Raw genomic sequence first — 22,460 nt, forward strand, 5'->3', positions numbered from 1 at the left:
TAAATAGATATTCTTCTTTTATATAAAATTGTAATGTAAATTTCTTAACTGTACCTTATACTTAGCACATTATATCCATGTGACATACACCCTCTGGCTAAATGCCATTTTTTAAGTAGTGATATGTATCAATCTCTGCCACTAAATGGAAGGTGTTGTAATTTAAGACTGCATTTGCAAATTCAACCTTGAAATCATCCATAAGGTAGATATAAGGCGATACATCAAACTTCAGCGTTACATCATACTCGGGGGGACCATGAATGGCATTTAACAGACTGTCTTACAAGAGTAAGTCTTCATTGTGATAGTTTAGTGGATTGGATAAAATACCCTTTGCTTTGAGCTAGAAGCCCTCCTGGAACATAACAATAATGTCTTCTATGTGGACAGAGTACTCCACTGCTTTAAACTCCACCTTCTTGTTTTACTAAAAAAAAGGGGGGGGGCTTAACTAAAAATATCTAAAGTCATTTTGATACTAGCATGCTATGGTTTCGTAGTCTGACTACAACATTCTGTCAAGTGTCTTTACATCTGTTATTCCTGTAGACTTTCCACAACTCGCTAAATAGGACAAAAAATTATTACCAGTCTAAAGATGAGAATATCAGTGCTTAGAGAGCATGGTGCCCTGACAACAACAATTCATTTCAAATAAATTGACTAACAGGATAGAAGAGATATACCTGAGAGAGACTAACAATTCTATTGAAAGTGTTATATAACAGTTGATATATAACAAGTAGCATTGCAAAATGGTGAGACAAACATGGGATGTTTAGTACATGCTGCTTAAACAAATGATTGTCATATGGAAAAGATGAAATTGGATCTCTAACTTATAATAGAAACAGCAATCAATTCCAGATGGCTTAGAAGCTTAGGTGTAAAAGACAAAAGTCTTAGGACAAAAATTTCATTAATATTTTATTGAAGTAGGAAAGAATTTCTTTAACAAGTCCAAAAGTATAAAATAGAAAAAAAGTATTAAATGCTACTTTCTGAAAATGTAATAAAATATAAACCAAGTGTCTGGATTAAGAAAAGAATTAAGCATATTGTTTGGAATTTAAACTTACAATAGAAAAACTGAATAATATCTTAAAAGCTCAGGGATGAGATAAGGAGATGTAGGATTAATTAGTTTAGGTCTTGGCCACATCAAAAGAGAAGACAAGGGAGGCAAATTAATAATTTTCCTAGTGGTAAATCTCAATACAAATTGAAGTTGATAAACCAAGAAGTAGAGTAATATAATAAACATCAAAAGTACTAAACAGAAATGTCAAAGGTCCAAAGGGATTTGTGTGGGAGCAAAGGGCAAGAAGAGCACATTTACTTGTCACATTGTGCCATTACAAATTGTTTCAGTCTTTATTTCCTGTATATTTATTTCCTATACAATTTTAAACCCTAATTAAATGAACAGGAAAACAAATATGGCTAAGTTGGAGGCTTTGACCTCATTTTCTAAGCAGAACTTTATACATTACACAAGAGGATCAAGTTGGCAGGTTAAATCTTAAACACTGCATTCGTCAAGTCTCTAGACAGTTGATTTCATTCTTGAAATAAGGCAGAACTAAGTTGGAAAGTGTTTAAATCCTTCTAAGTCTTCAGTGTTTACATGATTCATAGAGAACAGATGGCCCAGCTGTCTGTATTTAAGAGAAGTGTGTGGTTCCTGGTTTGCAATCAATGAAGCAATAATTACAACAATTTTGAGTAAACTGGACCCCGTAAAATGTTGTTTTAATTTGTGAATGAGTCTTAGGCACAACGAGAAGGTAGGGTGATTAGAGTATAATTATAACATATTCAGGAAAGGGTCTTCAAAACTAAAGGAGCTAAAAACCTCATGAACCCTCAGCAACATATTGGGGAAATGAACTTTAGCCATGACTGTTTTCAGACACACAACCTAACCGTCCCTCAGGAGCGTGACAGTGTAGCTGTTATTTTATTCACAACCCATATTTTCCATTCTTTCATGCTCCAGGAGACATTAGTGCTGCTGAGAATTTTCTGGTGTTACCTGACTTTGAAAATTGAGGAAGAGACTTTATATCTTCTAAATGCCCCTAGTATGTTTGTATTATTATTATTATTAGAATGATTTTAACCCACTTTGCTCTGAGAATGCTTCTTATGAATAAGAATGAGACTGTTTTATGCCTCTCTCAAATGGGTGATGAATAAATGTAAAAAAGACAGGACTTGCAAGGACTAAAAGCACTGACAAAAATAAATCATTCTCACTTTGTGGGGTTTTGGAACACATAAATTCAAACTATACTTAAGCATCTTTAATTTATTGATTGTTTTAAATGTTTTATTAGCTTACTGATAGCAGTTTGAAAGGGCAGGCTATCAGCTGTAAATGCATACTTAAATGACCCAGGTTGTTCACTGGAGAGCTGCATATTCTGGTTGGGTCTGTATGATTGCAGTAGATTGGTTTAGTTCAATTGGCAACAGCTTGATACCATTGGTGCTCAGTGTTCTGTGGAATCAGGCAATGGTGAAGAATAGAATTATAGACGCATCTAATTTTTCCAGGATTTCCATCTTGGGCTGACATTTGGAAGCTCATAGAAATGCTTACTGATAGAGAGACATAACAGCTTTTCCCAATAGGAGAGAGTTTGGTTCATGAACTCTGTGTAGAATTGGAGGATGATTTATTGCTAGGAGCACTGAAACTCCTTAGGCTCAAATAACTTGTTATTTTCCCCATTCATCCTGTGCTCATCACATTGGACTATCAGAGGCTTTCAATGAACCTATCTTAGAAGTGTTTATAAGATTATGATATGTACTTGGCATGTGGCTCAAGTGGTAGAGCACATGCTTAGTGTGAGGCCATGAATTCAAATATATTACAGTCAAAAATTAGTACAGAAGTGCATGATGGTAGTGCGTGACAGATCCATAGTAATTGGTTGAATGAATGTTGGTACAGAGAACATTAAGAGCATATTTCTAGATTATTAACAAAATCACCTCACTTTTTCACTGTGTGTAACTGGCTTTGTATAAAGACATATTTGTATAAAGACATATTCATAGGAGTAAATCCTGGTTTTTAGGATCAAATTTTCATCCCATTGGTTTGGCCACTTGTGAAGTTCCATAACCTTATCTCCTTTAAACAAATCACAGCCAGGGTAGTATCTGACACATAGAAGGCACTCAATAAAATTTTGGGGAATTTTATTTTGGTAATAAAAATAAAAAAAAAAACATGCCTTTTGCCTCCATATGCTTGGCTTACCTCACTTAACGATTTGTTCTAGGTCCATCCATTTCTGTGCAAATGACATAATATTCTTTCTAATGGCTATGTAAAATTCCAGTATAGGTACCACATTGTTTGGATCCACTCATCTATTGTAGGGCATCTGGGCTGTTTCCATAAATTGGCTATTGTGAGTAGTGTAGCAAGGAATATGGATGTGCAATTATCTTTTATGGTATCCTGGCATGTGATGTTTGGGGTAAATGCCCATAATTGATATGGCTGGGTTGTACTTTTTTGAGGAACCTACAAACTGATGTCCAGAGTGATTGTATTGCTTTACATTCCCACCAAAAGTGCAGTAGGGTTCCTTCTTCCCCATATCCCCAACAACATCTGTTGTTGTTTGAATTCACTAATATATCTGGAGTAAAATAGAATTTAAGATTTGAATTTCTTATGGCCAGGGACATTGAGTGTTTCCTCATATATTTATTATTTATTTATTTATTTTTTGTTGGTCATGGGGCTTGAACTCTGAGCCTGGAAGCTGTCCCTGTACTCTTCAGCTCAAGGTGAGTGCTCTACCACTTGAGCCACAGCACCACTTCTGGTTTTCTAGTGGTTTATTGGAGATAAGAGTGTCACGGACTTTCCTGCCCGGGCTGGCTTTGAACTGAGATCCTCAGATCTCAGCCTCCTGAGTAGCTAGGATTACAGGCATGAGCCACTGGTGCCTGGCTCTTTTTTATTTTTTATAGGTTCTTATTGTAAAATACTGTACAGAGGGGTTACAGTTACATGAGTAAGGTAATGAGTATATTTCTTATTGAACATTGTTACTTCCTCCTTTGTTTATCCCCTACCATCCCTTCTATCCCTACTTCCCCAACTCTTTCCTCACCCCCCCCCCCCCCGCAAAGTTGTAAAGTTCATTTTCAACATAGTGTCTTCTACATCTCGTTGTTACTATAGGTCAACCTGTATCCTTATTTTAGCATTTTGTTATTTCCCTTCTCCTCCCCAAATTAGAAAAAATGTATATACAAGATACTGGCCACCGGAATCAAATACAGTAAAAAAAGAAAAAAAAAACAGGGGTTATACCATGGGGGGAGAACATACAAAAGAAACAAAAAAATCACATGGTACATTATAAATATATTAAAAAACAATAGCAAGAAAGAAAAACTCACTTGGGGTTCATTTCACTTAACATCATCTTATATGGCCATATGTACATAGATTTTGACCTCTTCTGCTTGTCCTAGACATATACTAGTTATTGCAAATAAGGGAATCCATGGGTCCTATGTTTCTTTGGGCCTGGCTTACTTCACTTAATATAATTTTTTCCAGTCTTTCAATTTCCTAATGAATGGGGCATTGTCATTCCTTCTAATGGAAGCATGGAAGTCATATATAATTACATATATATATATATATATATACATATATCACATTTTCTTGATCCATTCACCTACTGAGGGGCATCTGTGTTGGTTCCATATCTTAGCTATGGTAAATAATACCTCTTCAATAAATGGTGCTGGAAAAACTGGTTAAACACTTGTAGAAAACTAAAGCTAGATCCTTATTTATCACCCTGCACCAGCATCAACTCCAAATGTATCAAAGACCTTGAAATCAAAGCAGACACCCTGAAAACATTACAGGAACAGGAGAAACTCTAGGGCTTTTTGGCACAGGCTGAAATTTTCTTAATAAAGACCCAGAAACACAACAAATCAAAAAAAGGTTGGACAAATGGGATTGCATGAAACTGCAGAGCTTCTGCATGGCAAAGGACATAGCTAGCAAGATCAATAGAAAGCCCACAGAGTGGGAGAACTTCACTAGCCATACAGCGGACAAGGGTCTCATATCTAAAATATACCTGGAACTCAAAAAATTAAATCCCCCAAATAAACAACTGCCCGATTAATAAGTGGGCTAAAAACTTAGAGAAACTTCTCTGAAGAGGAAATAACAATGGCCAATAGACATATGAAGAAATGCTCAACCTCTCTAGCCATAAAAGAAATGCAAATCAAAACAACATTGAGATTCCACCTCACCCCAAGTAGAATGGCTATAATCAAGAAATCTAATAACAACAGATGCTGGAGGGGATGTGGCTAAAAGGGAACTCTACTGCATTGTTGGTGGGAATGTAAACTTTCAACCATTTTGGAAAGCAGTATGGAGGTTCCTCAAAAGACTCTACATAGAGCTCCCCTATGACCCAGCAATCGCACTTTTAGGCATTTACCCAAATGATCACAAACAAGGCTATACTAAAGCTCCCAGCACAAGTATGTTTATTGCAGCATTATTTACCTTATATATTTCTTTGCCATTTTTACCTCTTCCAAGATGTCTCTCCTTAACTCCTTTCCCCATTTAGTGAGCTGCTTTTAAGGTGCACTCCTAAGATCATTTAAGTTTCCATACCTTAGCTTGAATAAATTCACTCTGTTTTCTACCACATATCCAGTGGAATCTGCAGGAGAAATGGGGTGAAAGTTTAAATGATGAACAGGAGGAATGGAAGCCTATTTTTAAAGCAAGGATGATGGGAAATTTTTGTTTTTGTTGGTTGTGGGACTTGAACTCAGGGCCTGAGCACTGTCCCTGAGCCCTTCAGCTCAAGGCGAGCACCCTACTAATTGAACCACAGTGCCACTTTAGGTTTTCTGGTGGTTTATTGGAGATGAGAGTCTCATGGACTTTCCTGACAGGGCTGGCTTTGAATCACAATCCTCAGATCTCAGCCTCCTGAGTAGCTAGGATCATAGGCATGCACCATTATTGCCTAGCAAGTGAATTTTTAATTTTTTTTATTGTAAAGATACTGTACAGAGGGATTACAGTTACATGAGTAAGGTAATGAGTACATTTCCTATTGAGCATTGTTATCCCTACCTTTGTTTTCCCCCTACTATCCCTTCCCTCCCCACCACCTCAACTTCTACCTCCCTTCCCACCCAAAGCTATAAACTTTGTTTTCAACATAGTGTCATGTACATGTCATTGTTACAATGGGTCAAGCTGTATCCTTATTTCAGCATTTTGTTATTTCCCTTCCCCTCCCCAAATCAAATACAGTGACAGCAGAGGTTATACCTTGGGAGAAGAAGAAATGAGAGCAAAATTTGAGAGAGGAGACCAAGAAGGTTGTGAGTACTGTTCTAAATTTTGAAAGAAATTAATGAAATTGTTTTCAGGGTTCCTGTCAGGTTCTGAAAGGTAATTACCAACATTCAGTTCTGTGTATTATTTTTAGCCATGGTCAGACACAGAGGAAATTATCTTTTTTTTTTTTTTTAATTTTATTTTATTTTAATTGAGAACATACTGTACAGAGGGGTTACAATTACATGGGCAGGAAAATGCATACATTTCTTACCAAGCATTGCAGCCTCCTCCTTTGTTTACCCTTCACCTCCCTTCCCAGCCTCCCCCCTCCCCCCCACCCAATCATACCCCCCCCCCCCAACGACATTGTAAAGCTGGTTTTGACATGACATTTTGTACTTCTCATTGTTGCAACAGGTCCACCTGAATCCTTAAACGACTTGTTTGTCCCCGTCTCCTCCACATGTTATACTGATATCAAATATAGTGAAAGCGGGGGTTACACTGTGGGGGAGGGACATACAAAGCAACAAAGAAATAATATTATAAATGCGTTAGAAACACATGCATGAAAGAAACAAAAACATTAAAATACATATTTGAGGGTTCGTTTTCCTAACATCACATTCTCTGACTTTTTCCGCTTGACTCATACCTATACTAGATATTGCAAATAAGGGAAACCATGGGACCTATGTTTCTTTGGGCCTGGCTTACTTCACTTAATATAATTTTTTCCAAGCCTTTCCATTTCCTAACAAATGGGGCAATGTCATTCTTTCTGATGGAGGCATAGAATTCCATTGTGTATATATACCACATCTTCTTGATCCATTCATCTACTGAGGGGCATCTGGGTTGGTTCCATCTCTTAGCTATGGTAAATAATGCTGCAATAAACATAGTTGTGCTGGTAGCTTTAGTGTGGCCTTGTTTGTGGCCATTTGGGTAAATGCCCAAAAGTGGGATTGCTGGGTCATTGGGGAGCTCTATATGGAGTCTTTTGAGGAACCTCCATACTGCTTTCCAAAGTGGTTGAACAAGTTTACATTCCCACCAACAATGAAGTAAGGTTCCTTTCTGTCCACATCCCCTCCAGCATCTGTTGTTGTTAGAGTTCTTGATTTTTGCTGTTCTAACTGGAGTGAGGTGATATCTCAATGTTGTTTTGATTTGCATTTCTTTTATGGCTAGGGATGTTGAACATTTCTTCATGTGTCTATTGGCCATCCTTCTTTCTTCTTCAGAGAAGTTTCTCTTTAGGTCTTTCGCCCACTTACTTATTGGGCAGTTGTTTCTTTGAGGATTTGTTGTTGGGTGGTTTAATTTTTTGAGTTCCAAGTATATTTTAGATATGAGACCCTTGTCCGTTGTATGGCTAGTAAAGCTCTTCTCCCAATCCGTGGGCTTTCTATTGATCTTGCTAGCTATGTCATTTGCCCTGCAGAAGCTCTGCAACCTTATACAATCCCATTTGTCCAACCTTTCTTTGATTTGTTGTGTTACCGGGTCTCTATTCAGAAAATTTTGGCCTGAGCCGAGGAGACCCAAGGTTTCTCCTATTCCATCCTGTAATGTTTTCAGAGTGTCTGCTTTGAGTTCAAGGTCTTTGATCCATTTGGAGTTGATTCTGGTGCAGGGTGATATATAAGGATCTAGCTTTAGTTTTCTACATGTAGTTAACCAGTTTTGCCAGCACCATTTACTGAAGAAGCTGTCTGTCTTCCATTCTATTGTTTTAGCTCCCTTATCGAAGATTAGATGGCTATAGGTCTGTAGGTTCATTTCTGGGTTTTCAATTCTATTCCATTGGTCCTGAGGTCTGTTCTTATGCCAATACCAAGCTGTTTTGATTACTATGGCTTTATAGTAGAGTTTGAAATTTGGTACTGATATTCAGAGGAAATTATCTTATTAGAAAGCTTCAGATATTCACAAAAACATCAGAACTTTCCTCAAAGATTGTGCTACAAAGCTGCCTTCTAGATTCCCTTGCTTTTGACCTCCATTAGTTTACTCTATTGGTTTCACATGGTTGTACCTACATCCAATACCCAGGTTGCTTTGCTAAGCAACACTTGGCTGGCACAAGGGATCTGTTGCTATTTGGTTTTCTTTTTCCTGCCCATTTGTTTCTTAAGTGTTCCATGCTGGGGAATGAGGGATTTGTAGAGGGCAGAGTTCCTATCCAAGGCTTCATCCTCTTACAAATCCATTAAAATAATCAAGTGTACTCAAATCTATTTCCTCTGAATTAGCAAATGGACTAAATGGCAGAGAGGACAGAGTAGGAATTGGGCAGCAACTTTTCCTGGATGCTTTCTTTCTAAAGCCTTCCTAGAAGTTGAGGACCTCTTGATCCTCCAGATTTAAATAAATTGCTAGGTGTCTTTTTCAGGCTGTCATTATGGGGGTAGATGCCCCAATTCTCAGTCTGCTCCTGACTACAACTTCAGTGATGAATATCCCTGAGCTCAAGCTTTGAGAAGACTGGAGGTCCACAGAATGTTTTACCACCAATCAGCATAATACAACTTTCCTAGAACCAGGTGTCATCAGGGTTCAGACTGCATCTGAGGAAACTGGAGACAGGCACAGCGCATATAAAACTCTGCTCCTTCTGTAATAGCTGTTTCTAGTAAGTGAAACCTAGGAACAGAGAAACACACTCCTAAGGTAAATGATGCAATACCATTGCAGTGGTTTCTCACGAAATAGTTACCCCAAGCATTCTGAGTATTGTTTGTTTAACCATCTAAATCAGGCTTTCTATTGAACAGTGTCAAATGCATTTTAAAGAAATTATTCCTTTATGGAAAACTTCAAGGAAATTGTAGTCTTTAGGTTATTGCTCAAGAATTGCCATTTCAGAAATTCTCACTCCAGATCCAATCAAATGTCTGCCTCTCAGAATAATGATAACCAAGGAGCTGGAGGCCATTTCATATGTGCTTGATTATAAATGCCATTGGATGCAGGGCCCTCAAATGATGCTATAATAGTAGTTGACATTTATTGTGCCTTGCCAATGTATTTGGCACATTTTAAAGTATTATATTAATTAACTTATTTGATCTTAACAAGAACACTATGTAGTAGAGACTGGTTTCATTTAGCAAACAAGAAAACAGTGTGACACAGTAAAAAGTCACCTGTCTAAGGTCAAGTGTAGTGGTACTATAACCAGTTGAGAACAGATCTGACTCTCGAGCCTATCCTCTATATCAATACACCAGCGAGCCTTCTATGGCACCAGTGATACCATAGGCACTTAAGAAATGCACAATGTGGCTTAGACAAGTTAACTTGGTTTTTGAATGAACAAGAATGAGCTGACATCTTTAATGTTTCTGTGAGTTATAGCATATACTTTACCCTTTAAATGGAAAAAGAGTTCCTAAGTGTGATGATAAAATTATTAACGTTCTTTGCCCTGTGTGATATTGCAAATGTATAGCAGAGCTGAGATTTTTATCTGGCCCAGCTCTCATCTAACCTGCATTTTGAGTTTCCATTTGTTATTCTAAAAACACAACTTTCCCCCACAATTATAAAGAATTTATTTTTCAAGGAGAAAGGCCACTTAGAAGAATGAATAACAGGACCTGGAAACAGGTTTTTCCCCAAAACACAGCTTTTGTAGTGACTGTCCTCTGATATAAATCTTCCAGGACCTTTCTTATGTAGTAGAAACTCCTTATGGTAACATTTAGTCTTTTAAATATTGATTGGAATTTCCACTAATAACTCATTTCTCAAACATTAACTGAATACCTACTGTGGGCATCTCTTCTTGTTGTAGAAGGACTTGAAAGCTGTGGATTACTTATTTATTATACATAGACTTCATATAAACGTGGCATGAAATTATCCAAGGGGCTGTTATGAGAGCTTCAAATGAGATTCACAGATTATGAGAGTAAGGAAACCATGTGTGTATTTATACATACATATACAGTTATATGTAAATATAAAACTGCTTTTTAAAAAGATCAGAAGTGTGGGCAAAGATTTATGCATAATGATATTCAATATAAATTGTGATAAGCTGAAACCATTTAAATACTCAGCAACGGAGGAATGATTAGATAACATACATCCAAAAAGTGGGAAATTACATAGTCATTAAAAAAGTCATATTTGGGCTGGGTTCTTGTGGTTTGTGCCTATAATCCTACCTTCTAAGGAGGCTGAGATCTGGATCAAGGTTCAAAGCTAGCCAAAGTAAGATATAGACCTTGACATTCCATCTTTAATTAACTAGCACAAAACTAAGCTGGACATTTGGCTCAAGTGAGAGAGAGCACCAGCCAAGCAAGCAGGTTAAGTTAGTAAGACCTTGTCTCAACAAACAAACTATGCATGGTGGTTCACAGCTGCAATTCAAATTATATGTGGCTAAGGTGTGTAGGTAGGAAGATTATGGTCAGAAGCCAGCTACTGGCATAAAGCAGAAGATATTTTTTGAAAAATAACTAATGCATCAAAATATTGGTAGGGTATGTGGGTCAAGTGGTACAGCAACTGTCTAGCAAGCATGTGACCTTAAATTCAAACCCCAGTTGCTCTCTCCACTAAAGAACTGAATAATAATAAGTAGCTATTTGTATTTTCATCTCTACCTTTTGCCATGTTTATTGGTAAGAGATTTAGATATAATCAGGGCATAATGATGACAGAGGTTTTAGCCACAATGCAATGAATAAATATCCAAAATTTCTTTTCAGAATAGGTCTTTATTAGCTCTTTTTTGACTTTGAAAGTAGTGCTTTTCTTTCTTTTTTTTAAATTTAATTTAATTTTATTTGTGAACATACTGTACAGAGGGGTTACAATTACATGGGCAGGATAATGCATACATTTCTTACCAAGCATTGCAGCCTCCTCCTTTGTTTACCCTTCACCTCCCTTCCCAGCCTCCCCCCTCTCCCCCCAATCCCAATCCTTCTCCTCCCCCCCATCCCCCCCCCCCCCCCCCCCCCGCACCGATGTTGTAAAGCTCGTTTTGGACATGACAGCTTGTACTTCTCATTGTTGCAACAGGTCCACCTGTATCCTTAAACAACTAGTTTTTGCTTTTCTTTCTTTTATTGTAAAAATGATGTACAGGATGGTTATAGTTACATAATTAAGGTAATGGGTATATTTTGAAAAGTGTTACCCTCTTCTTTATTTTCTCCCACTTCACTAGCTCTTAAAATATCCCATCCCTAAGGAAGTCTAAGTGACAGGATTCTGCAAATGGTGTGCCTTGAAACTGGAGCTCTGGGAGACTGGCTTAGACCCAAGACCCATTTAATTGATGCTATATGCCAAACCTCATGCCAATTCGATGGCCTGACTCTAAAAATTTAACAGGGACTCAGGAAGCCCATTGTAGCTTTGTAGTTACTGCTGTTGTTCAGATAGGGAATTGTTACTGTGAGTTACAGATATCTATGCCCCAGACAAAAACATGGAGTCCTGAGGGAATGCTGATCTTTGAGTAGGGGAAAAGGTGAGGAATCAAAAGCATTTCAGGGTAATACTCTCCTAGGTATTACTCCAGTGATGATGAGAACATTCCCCTTTGGAAAGATTTTGATTTTGATTAGTAGAGGTCTTTAATATGCAAAAAAGTATTCTTTAATTCTACAATCAGAACCAAAACACTTCATTTGGAGAAGGAACCAGATTGGTGATGGCATACACATCCTGAGGCAAATGTTCAGGCAGAAGGCACTCCAGTGGGTGGATAACTGAAGTGCAGACTATACTCTGTCTCCAGGGATGGGTGTTCTACACTTCAGCTTGACAAGGCACTGTGATGATATGTTGGACTGACCATTTTTCAACAATGACCTCAGGACAGCATTATTAGAGTTCAAGGGCATGTACTGATATACACATGTGGTCCTATGTGAATACACATAGGCATCGGCTAGTCATGTTTAAGAAAATAGTAACTCACTGAGCACCTAAGAAGAACAGTCATTGTACACCTATCATCTCACTCTATTCTTTTTTTTTTTTTGCCGGTCATGGGGCCTGAACTCTGGGCCTGGGCGCTGTCCCTCAGTTCTTCAGCTCAAGGCTAGCGCTCTACCACTGGAGCCACAGCGCCACTTCCGGCTTTTTCTGTTTATGTGGTGCTGAGGAATCGAACCCAGGGCCTCATGCTTGCAAGGCATGCACTCTGCCGCTGAGCTACCTTCCCAGCCCCTCACTCTATTCTTAACAAAGGAGTTATTCTTATTGTCATAACCTTGAGGCTCAAACACATTAAATGTTTTCCTCAAGATTTTATAACATAATGATTCCACACTCAGTTGCTCACACCTATATTCCTAGCTACTCAGTAGGCTGAGATCAGGAGGGTCATGATTCAAGGTCTGCTTGGGCAAAAAGTTCACAAGACCCCATTTAAAGAAAGGAACTAAGTATGATGGTGTGTACCTGTCATCTCAGTTGTGGAGGGAATCACAAATTTTCCTGCCCAGTTTGGCTTTGAACCTACATCCTCAGATCACAGCCTCCTGGGTAGCTAGGATTACAGGTGTGAGCCACCAGTGCCTGGCAGAGTTTTATTTTCATATTCTAAATCATGTTCTAAAATGTTTTTGAGGGGGGGTAATAGTGAAGTTTTAACTCACAACATCACACTTGCTAGGCATGCATACTACAACTGAGCCACATTTCCAGCTCTTTTTTAAAATTTATTTTTGAGGGTTTTTTTTTTTTTTGCTGCCCAGGCAAACATAGGTCATGATCCTATTTATGATTCCCTCCATAACTGAGATGGTGTATACCTACACACCATCTTAAGGAAACATTTAATGTGTTTGAGCCTCAAGGTTATGACAATGAGAATAACTCCTTTGTTAAGAATAGAGTGAGATGACCATCAGAAAGAATGACATTGCCCCATTTGTTAGGAAATGGAAAGGCTTGGAAAAAATTATATTAAGTGAAGTAAGCCAGGCCCAAAGAAACATAGGTCCCATGGTTTCCCTTATTTGCAATATCTAGTATAGGTATGAGTCAAGCGGAAAAAGTCAGAGAATGTGATGTTAGGAAAACGAACCCTCAAATATGTATTTTAATGTTTTTGTTTCATTCATGCATGTGTTTCTAACGCATTTATAATATTATTTCTTTGTTGCTTTGTATGTCCCTCCCCCACAGTGTAACCCCCGCTTTCACTATATTTGTCAGTATAACATGTGGAGGAGACGGGGACAAACAAGTCGTTTAAGGATTCAGGTGGACCTGTTGCAACAATGAGAAGTACAAAATGTCATGTCAAAACCAGCTTTACAATGTCGGTGGGGGGGAGGGAGGGGGGGTATGATTGGGTGGGGGGGAGGGGGGAGGCTGGGAAGGGAGGTGAAGGGTAAACAAAGGAGGAGGCTGCAATGCTTGGTAAGAAATGTATGCATTTTCCTGCCCATGTAATTGTAACCCCTCTGTACAGTATGTTTTCAAATAAAAAAAAAAAAAAAAAAAAGAATAGAGTGAGATGATAGGTGTACAATGGCTGTTCTTCTTAGGTTCTCAGTGAGTTACTATTTTCTTAAACATGACTAGCCGGTGCCCATGTGTATTCACTAGGAACACATGTGCATATCAATACATGCCCTTGAACTCCAATGGAATTTCTTTGGAATATTACTGACTTAAATTCTTTGCCCATTTTTAAAAAAATCAAGTTGTGTGTGTGTGTGTGTGTGTGTGTGTGTATGTTTACTATTAAGTTGTACTTGGTAAAATTTTTAAATAGCTAAAAATTATTGAACCATGAAGTCTGCTTTAATTTTGGATTCCTGTGTATGTAATTTAGTAAACTACCTGATGTCCCTGTCCTGATTTCTAAAACCTATAAATATGTTCTCTTTTATGACAAAGAGAACTTTGCAACTGTAATTAAAGATCCTTATATGAGAAGACTAACTACCCAGTTGAGCCTATTTTAATCATAAGAGTCCTTGTAATACAGAAGGACACAGTGCTAAAGAAAGAACAAGGGAAGCAGAGGTTACAGTGATGCAGAGTCATCAGCAGATGATTGTGGGCAATCTCAAAAAGGGCTCAGAATGTGATTTCCCCTAGTTCCTCCAGAAGGAGTACAGCTCTGCCAGTATCTGGATTTTGGTCCTAAAAGACCCATTTTGGACTTCCAACCTGTAGAACTAGAAGATAATTAGTATGTTGTTTTAAATCACTAAGTTTATGGTAATTATTTATAGTAGCAATAGAAAATAAATTCACTATCTTTTTGTTTAAGCCAATTTGAGTTGCATTTCCTTCATTTATAAGCAAGAGTGTTTTTCTTTTTTAAAAATTATCTTTATGTATTTGTACAAAGGAGTTGCCATCCACCAAAGCAGTTCATGAATACAGTGCATCTTGATCAATGTTACCCACTTGCCAAGAGATTTTAACTCATACAACAAATAAATCTAATAATAACCAATCTGATTGTCAGTGAGTTCTAACTACATAGCTATCAATTATATTTAGAGAGGTAGATGTTGGGTTTCCATTACATGGCAGTTTTCTGGCTAGGGAAAGATTTTATTTTTGGTCGGTCAAGGGGCCTAAACTCTGGGCCTGGGCACTGTCCCTCAACTCTTCAGCTCAAGGCTAGTGCTCTACCATTTGAGCCACAGCACTACTTTGGCTTTTTCTGCATATGTGGTACTGAGGAATCAAACCCAGGGCCTCATGCATGCAAGGAAAGCACTCTACCACTGAGCCCCTTTCCCAGCCCTAGGGAAAGACATTTTAGTATGCATTATGGTTAAAAAGCAACTAGAAATCTCCTGTTGTGGTGTACACTTTAATCCTAGCACTCAGGAAGTTGAGACAAAGAGCATCATAAATTCAAGGCCAACCTGAGCTATAGAGCAAGTTTTAGGATAGCCTCGGCTATATAGGGAGACCCTGTCTCAAAAAAATAAAAACAAACAAAACCCCACAACCCTGGAAAACAGACACGGTTTTTAATATTATTAATGAATTATACTCTTGTTTAATATTATTGGTGTTTATGAATTTCTTTCTGGGTGAATAATTTTGTGCTACAAACCAGGAGGAACTCTGTATTGCTCATCATTGCTTAGGCTTGGTATGTGTGTTTAAAGATGATTTTGAATAAGAGTTGATTGTTGCCCCAGAGGCTTCTCTTTTAAACTCAGGCTCTCATGCCAATTCCATCTTGGCTTCCTCAGGGACCTCTACTTCTCTATTATTTGTTGTTCAGTCACTAGGCTGAGCTAAGCACCCAAACAACAGATCTTCTCATTAAATCCCAGGAGACAGAGACCTAGTCTACTTACTTTGGACCCTTCTGCCTCAAGTTCTCAAATCACCAATGAAGCACACAATGTTTAAATTTCTTAATCCCCTGATTCTATCTTGGATGGGAAGAAGTTCTTGACTTAAAACACAAACCAGACAGCCTGTTTCTCTTCCCTTCCTGATGTTTAGACCTGATGGTAAACTCACTTTCTTGTCCTTACTTTCAAATGGGTGTGGGAGATTACAGAGCAGTGATGGAAATATTGTGAAAGACCCTGAAGATTACTTTGAAGAAAGAAATGCTTTCTTGAAACCAGGCAAGCAAGCCCCATGCCTGGAAGTAAAGCTGTTTCCCAGAATCAGGTTTTCCATTAGTCAGGTATCTATTTCCCAAGGATGGGTTCCAAACAACAAAAGAGAAAACCATCTTTCTTTCTAGGCTAGATGATGATGTCAGTTTGGGGTTATTCAGACACTTTGCTTCTCATTCTCCTCAGGTTTCTAGAATGTTTTATGTTTCAAAGTAGGTTGCTATCTAAATGAAAGCTAAAATATTGTCTTGGACCATGGACAGTCAGATCCCAAGAACTCTGACCAACCAGATGTTCTTGTGAAAACAGGGCTCCAGTTAATTGCTTAATATCAAGCTTCAGCACTCAAAAGTCAGACTGTCCTGTGAACGCAGACTACCTTAGCTCATGTACCTCACAAATCAACAGTAGCTGCAACCTCCACTTTCAGATTGTGCTTTGCAGACAGACAAGCCTAAGTCCAAGTCCTAGCTCCTCCACAATCCTAGTTGGAGATAATTTTGAGGTTATTTAACCAGTATGAACCTCAATTTCATCTTCTGCAAAATGGGAACAGTTCTTTCTACCTCACATACTGCTCGTAAACATTAAATGAAATCCTGTGTGGCCAAATGCTCAATAAATGTTAAGGGAAACATAGTTGTTACTTGGAGCTAAATTCTTACCTTTGATGTTCTAGACTTGGCTAATAAAATTATCAGTCTTGGATGTAACTTAAACTGAATTCTTGATAAACAACTCTGGGACCACACCTTCACTTTGGCAATAAGGGAGCCATAAAACTTTCTACATAGTATTTTATGGTCTCATTTTCTTTGGTTCTTCCAAGTATGATTTGTGGGAAATTATTGTAAGAAGCAAGCAGCTTCTTTCTGCAGCAAAGAAGGCACTTATTCTAACAGATATCCACTTACCATTTTAGATAACAAATTGCTAATCCTACTTCTTGTTTTGGGCAAATAGTCATTCCATTCCAATTGCATTATCTCTTACTCCAGTGACCCCCAGAGGTAACTCAACCTGACTATCTGAACAGACTGTGACTTCCTCTTCCACTGTTCCATGTGCTATGTCATGTCACTTTCTTCTCATGAGATCATTAGGCTTAAGAGGAATATGAATTTATCCTGGCTTGAACTTCTGACTATAGAAAATATGGTCAAGATCTATTCCACTGAACTTATAGAGTGATATACTAGTATCAGTCTCATAATCTAATGGAGAAGAGTCTATGAATGTAGCTCAGTGGTAGAACACTTGCCTAGCATGTGCAAGGCCTTGGGTTCCACACCATTACTGCAAAATTATAACAATCTAAAAGAAGCCGGGCACCGATGGCTCACGCCTGTAATCCTAGCTACTCAGGAGGCTGAGATCTGAGGATCACGGTTCAAAGCCAGTCCAGGCAGGAAAGTCCATGAGACTCTTATCTCCAATAAACCACTAGAAAACCAGAAGTGGTGCTGTGGTTCAAGCAGTAGAGCACTCACCTTGAGCTGAAGAGCACAGGGACAGCGCCCAAGCCCAGAGTTCAAACTCCACGACCAACCAAAAAAAAAAAATGAAATACATGGGGTCATATACATGATCAGTACAACCTCTAAGAGCACCTTATATCTACTCCCAAAATGATCTTGAGTATGAAAGAAACTGGCCTCCTTGCCATCACTTAATGGACAAGCGATCTATTCCAGTGAGGCTGGTAACTAATGTTTCCTAAGTACTGAAGGCTCCAAGACACTTTGCTTACGTATCTCTTTGGCTTGACTCATCCATTTGTCACCTGCCATACTCCATACTTCCCATGATTCAACAATTGCAGATTGAAAGCTTCACTAAGGGGTTTTGGGACCCTGCTCAATGGCTCAGCCACTGTCCATTTCTAATAGGTTACCACAGATAAATACTGGTGGTAAACTACTGGAACTATCATCTCTACATGAAATAAGGAAGGATCTTTGTCCATTAGTCTGAATAATGCTATATTGTATTTATTTGTTTATATTGAAACATGCTTACATTTCTGGAATAGACCCAACTTGATTACTGTGTATGATTGTTTTAATGTGTCTTTGAATTTGGTTTGCAAGTATTTTATTGATGTACTTTGAGATTTTAAAAAATGAGCAAAAGCCAAACCAAATAGCAGTGGAAAGAAATCATAAAGATCAAGGCAGAAATGAACAATGTAGAGAGTAAGTATCACAACAAATACAGATGAAGATCAGATGATCATTAAGGAATGCTTTGAAAACTTATGTACTAATAAACAGGAAAATTTAGAAAGAATGGATACATTTCTAGAGGCAAATAAACTACCAAAATTGAATCAAGAGGACATACATTATCCAAAGAGATGAAAATGAAGTAGTAGTAAAGAATATCCCTACAAAAAAATAGCCAAGAAACAGATAGATTTATGACTGAATGCTACTAGGCCTTTAAATAATTAACATCAATGCTCTTTAAACTTGTCCACGAAGTATGGGATTCATGAATTCATGTAAAATACTGAAACTGGACTTCTATTTCTCATCCTGTACAAAAATTAAGTATGGATGACAGATCTAAATTTAAAATGACATTTAGAAAGTACTAGAGGGAAACATAAATAAATCCCTTGAAGATACAGGCATAGGTAATACCTCTTTCAGTAGACTCCAATTGCTCAGGAAATCGGAACAAAAATTACAAATGAAATTGTCTCAACTATAAAGCTGCATAGCAAAGAAAACAGTTACCAAAATTAAGAGACAATATAGAGAATTTGAAAAATAGTCAGTTATTCATCAGGTAAATGATTAATATACTTTATATAAAATGTAATATCTTTTGCATAGAGAGCTGAAAACATGAAACACCAAAAGAACCAACAGCCCAGTGAATAAATGGGCACATGAATTGAACAGGCAATTCTCAAAAGAGGTACAACTATCAATAAATACATAAAACTGTTCAATACATCAATCACAAAAATTAAAACAACAGATGTTGGTACGGATGTGCAGGGGAAGGGGCAGATGGGGGAACTGTTAGCCAGAATGTGAATTAGTACAGCTACAATGGAAATGCAGATTCTTTAGCATGAAGTTTCCTAAAAAATGATCTAATTAGCATATGACACTGTGTACCATTTCCAAAATATATCTGAAGGAATGCAAGTCACTATACAGCAGTGGTCCCTGTAGAGCAATGTACAGTGTACATAGCACTATTCACAGCAGCCAAGTTATAGCATCAACCCAGGTGCCCATCAATTGATGAATTGATAAAATGTTATATATATATATATATATATATATATATCAGGATATATGTGTTTGTGTGTATATATATATATATATATATATATATATATATATATCCTGAGTACATAGGATTACAAGTATGAGCCACTGTCATGTAGCATATAAATTGCTATATATATATATATATATATGTATATACATATATATATATATATATATATATATATATATATATATATATACACACACACACACACATACACACCTTGGAATATTATTCAGCCAGAAGGAATGAAATTATGTTGTTTACAGAAAAACATTTAACACATTAAGCAAAATAAGCCAAACTGAAAAAGAGAAATGTCACATGATATTTCTCATATGCATAGTCTACACTTAAACATAATGCATGATATGAGAAGAAAATGTGGACTATTTGAGGTGGGAACCAGTGGTAATCAGGAGGATGAAAGGAGCGGGCAAGTGGGGTCTGTATGTGAAGATAATTGCAGTACTTTATGTGCTTATATGAAAAGAGAATAATAAAACCCATTAAAACTGGTTTCACAAGAGATGAAGCAGAATAAGAAAGTTAAAGAGGCTTGAAGTACATTATATGCAAATGTGGGAAAAGTCACAATGAAGCCCCTTTGTACAATTAACATATAAACTAATAAAAAATAAAAATAAATATGAAGGGATGCTGAAACAAGAAGATGCCTTAGGGTTTTTAGTTACTTTATTGCCCACACCTGAGACCTAGTGTCAGCAAACATCCCACACACTTGGTAGTGCCTTGATTTCTCTAATCTGAAAATGTGAGAGAGATTGTCTTTTTAATGAAGTCAGGATATTGGCAAGAAAGGAAAATAGTAATAGTCTTGACCAGATGTGAAGATGTAACAGTAAGGAATTTCATCTTGATCCTAGTTAAAGAAAAATTTAAGAAATATATTCCATAAAGGGAACACCATGGACCATTAAATGACATTTAAAAAGACATAGTTTGGAATAAGACTGGTTAAGAGATCTAGTGTTCTGCAGAAAATTATAATGAAAGTAAGAGCACAGCTAGATGGAGTCTCTAAGCAGCAATACTAGGATCTTAAAAGACAGAATTATAAATGAATGCGCTCCCCTCATCCAGGCAGAGAAAGACCTCTCTGTTATTTCCCAGAGGAACTCCAAGCAGGCTGTATGTGTGGAGACTCAAAATAATGTCATAAAATCTAATCATACCCCAATACACACTTTGCCCATAAATATCCAATTTGTATTTGCATACCCAAGGAAGAGCAAGAAGAGAACCAGGCTTAGGCAAGTTTCTTAGTCTCTCTGAGCCTTGATGATTTTTCATTTCCCAAACAGGATAATTCTGCCTGCCTTTCCTGATGGTTGTGAGGCTTAAAATGAGAGATTACATCTATATACTCCATAGTCACAGAACCTGGTAGATTCTCAGAAATGTTCTGTTACCTCTTTCTCAGTCCTTCATTGCTTATTACCAAAAACAAGTAATTAAAAGCTACATGTGGTGGTGCATACTTATCACCCTAGCACTCACAAGGTCAACGCAGAAGGATTGAAAGTTTCAGGCTGGCCTGGAGTATATAATGAAATCTTCCTCAAAAAGCAAAGAAGAATTTTTTTTTTTTGGGTCCGGTCGTGGGGCCTGAACTCTGGGCCTGGGCACTGTCCCTCAACTCTTCAGCTCAAGGCTAGCACTCTACCACTTGAGCCACAGCGCCACTTCCGGCTTTTTTCTTTTTGCTTATGTGGTGCTGAGGAATCGAACCAAGGGCCTCATGCGTGCAAGGCAAGCGCTCTACCACTGAGCCACCTTCCCAGCCCCACAAAGAAGAATTTTTTAAATTAAGCAATTATTACCTATTTTCTCATATTCACTTTTTTTCCAGTCATGGGACTTGAACTCTGGGCCTGAGCACTGTCCATGTGCTCTTCAGCTCAAGGCCAGCGCTCTACCACTTGATCCACAGCGCCACTTCTGGTTTTCTGGTGGTTGATTGGAGATAAGAGTCTCATGGACTTTCCTGCCCAGGGTGGCTTTGAACCTCAATCCTCAGATCTCAGCCTCTTGTGTAGCTAGAATTACAGGAGTGAGCCAACAGTGCCTGGCTTTCATACTCACTTTTTATTTATTTATTTTTTTTTATTTTTATTGTAAAGCTACTATACAGAGGGTTACAGTTACATGAGTGAGGTTATGAGTACACTTCCTCTTGAACATTGTTACCCCCTCCATTGTTTTCCCCCTACCATCCCCTCCCTCCCTCCCTTCCCCGAGGTTCTTTTTTTTTTTTTTTTTTTTTTGATTGTGATTAAATGATTACATAATTTCAAAGTCACAAGTTCATTCTAACTTCCCTGGAGCAAATTGTCTACCACAGTCTGTAATATATTACAGTGTTCACATGTTATATACCATATTTGTGATCAGCAGCATGAGGATATTTAGTAGTGGTTCAACCAGATGAGCGGGAGTTCTTTGTTTCTTAAGTCCTGTTAGTTTTGTCGTATCACCTAACCTTTTGGATTTAGCATCCACTTATGAGGGAGACCATGTACCGTTTGTCTCTTCGTTCTTGGCTTACCTCGCTCAACATGATTCCTTCTAGCTCCATCCATTTCCCTGCAAATGCCATTATTTTGTCATTTCTAATGGCTGCATAATATTCCATTGTGTATAGATACCACAATTTTTGGATCCATTCATCTGTGGTGGGGCACCTAGGTTGTTTCCATATCCTAGCTATTGCGAACGGTGCTGCAATAAACATGGAGGTGCACGTGTCCTTGTATATTGGTTCCTGTTGTTCAGGGTAGATGCCTAGAAGTGGTATGACTGGGTCGTAAGGGAGGTCAATCTTTAGCTTTCTAAGGACCCTCCAGACTGCTTTCCAAAGTGGTTGTATAAGTGTACATTCCCACCAGCAGTGTAATAGGGTTCCTCTTTCTCCACATCCCCTCCAGCATTTGTCGTTGGCTGATTTGGGGATGTGGGACATTCTGACTGGGGTAAGGTGGTATCTCAGGGTTGTCTTTATTTGCATTTCCTTCACCACCAGGGATGATGAACATTTCCTCATGTGTTTCTTTGCCATTTTTATTTCTTCATTTGAGAAGTCCCTCTTTAGTTCCCTTGCCCATTTAGTAATTGGTTTGTTAGGTTTGGGAGGGATTAGTTTCTTGAGTTCCCTGTATATACAGGATGTTAACCCCTTG

The sequence above is a fragment of the Dipodomys spectabilis genome, unplaced genomic scaffold (genome assembly GCF_019054845.1).
Source record: "Dipodomys spectabilis isolate Male_0828 unplaced genomic scaffold, ASM1905484v1 ptg000132l, whole genome shotgun sequence".
Taxonomy (NCBI): domain Eukaryota; kingdom Metazoa; phylum Chordata; class Mammalia; order Rodentia; family Heteromyidae; genus Dipodomys; species Dipodomys spectabilis.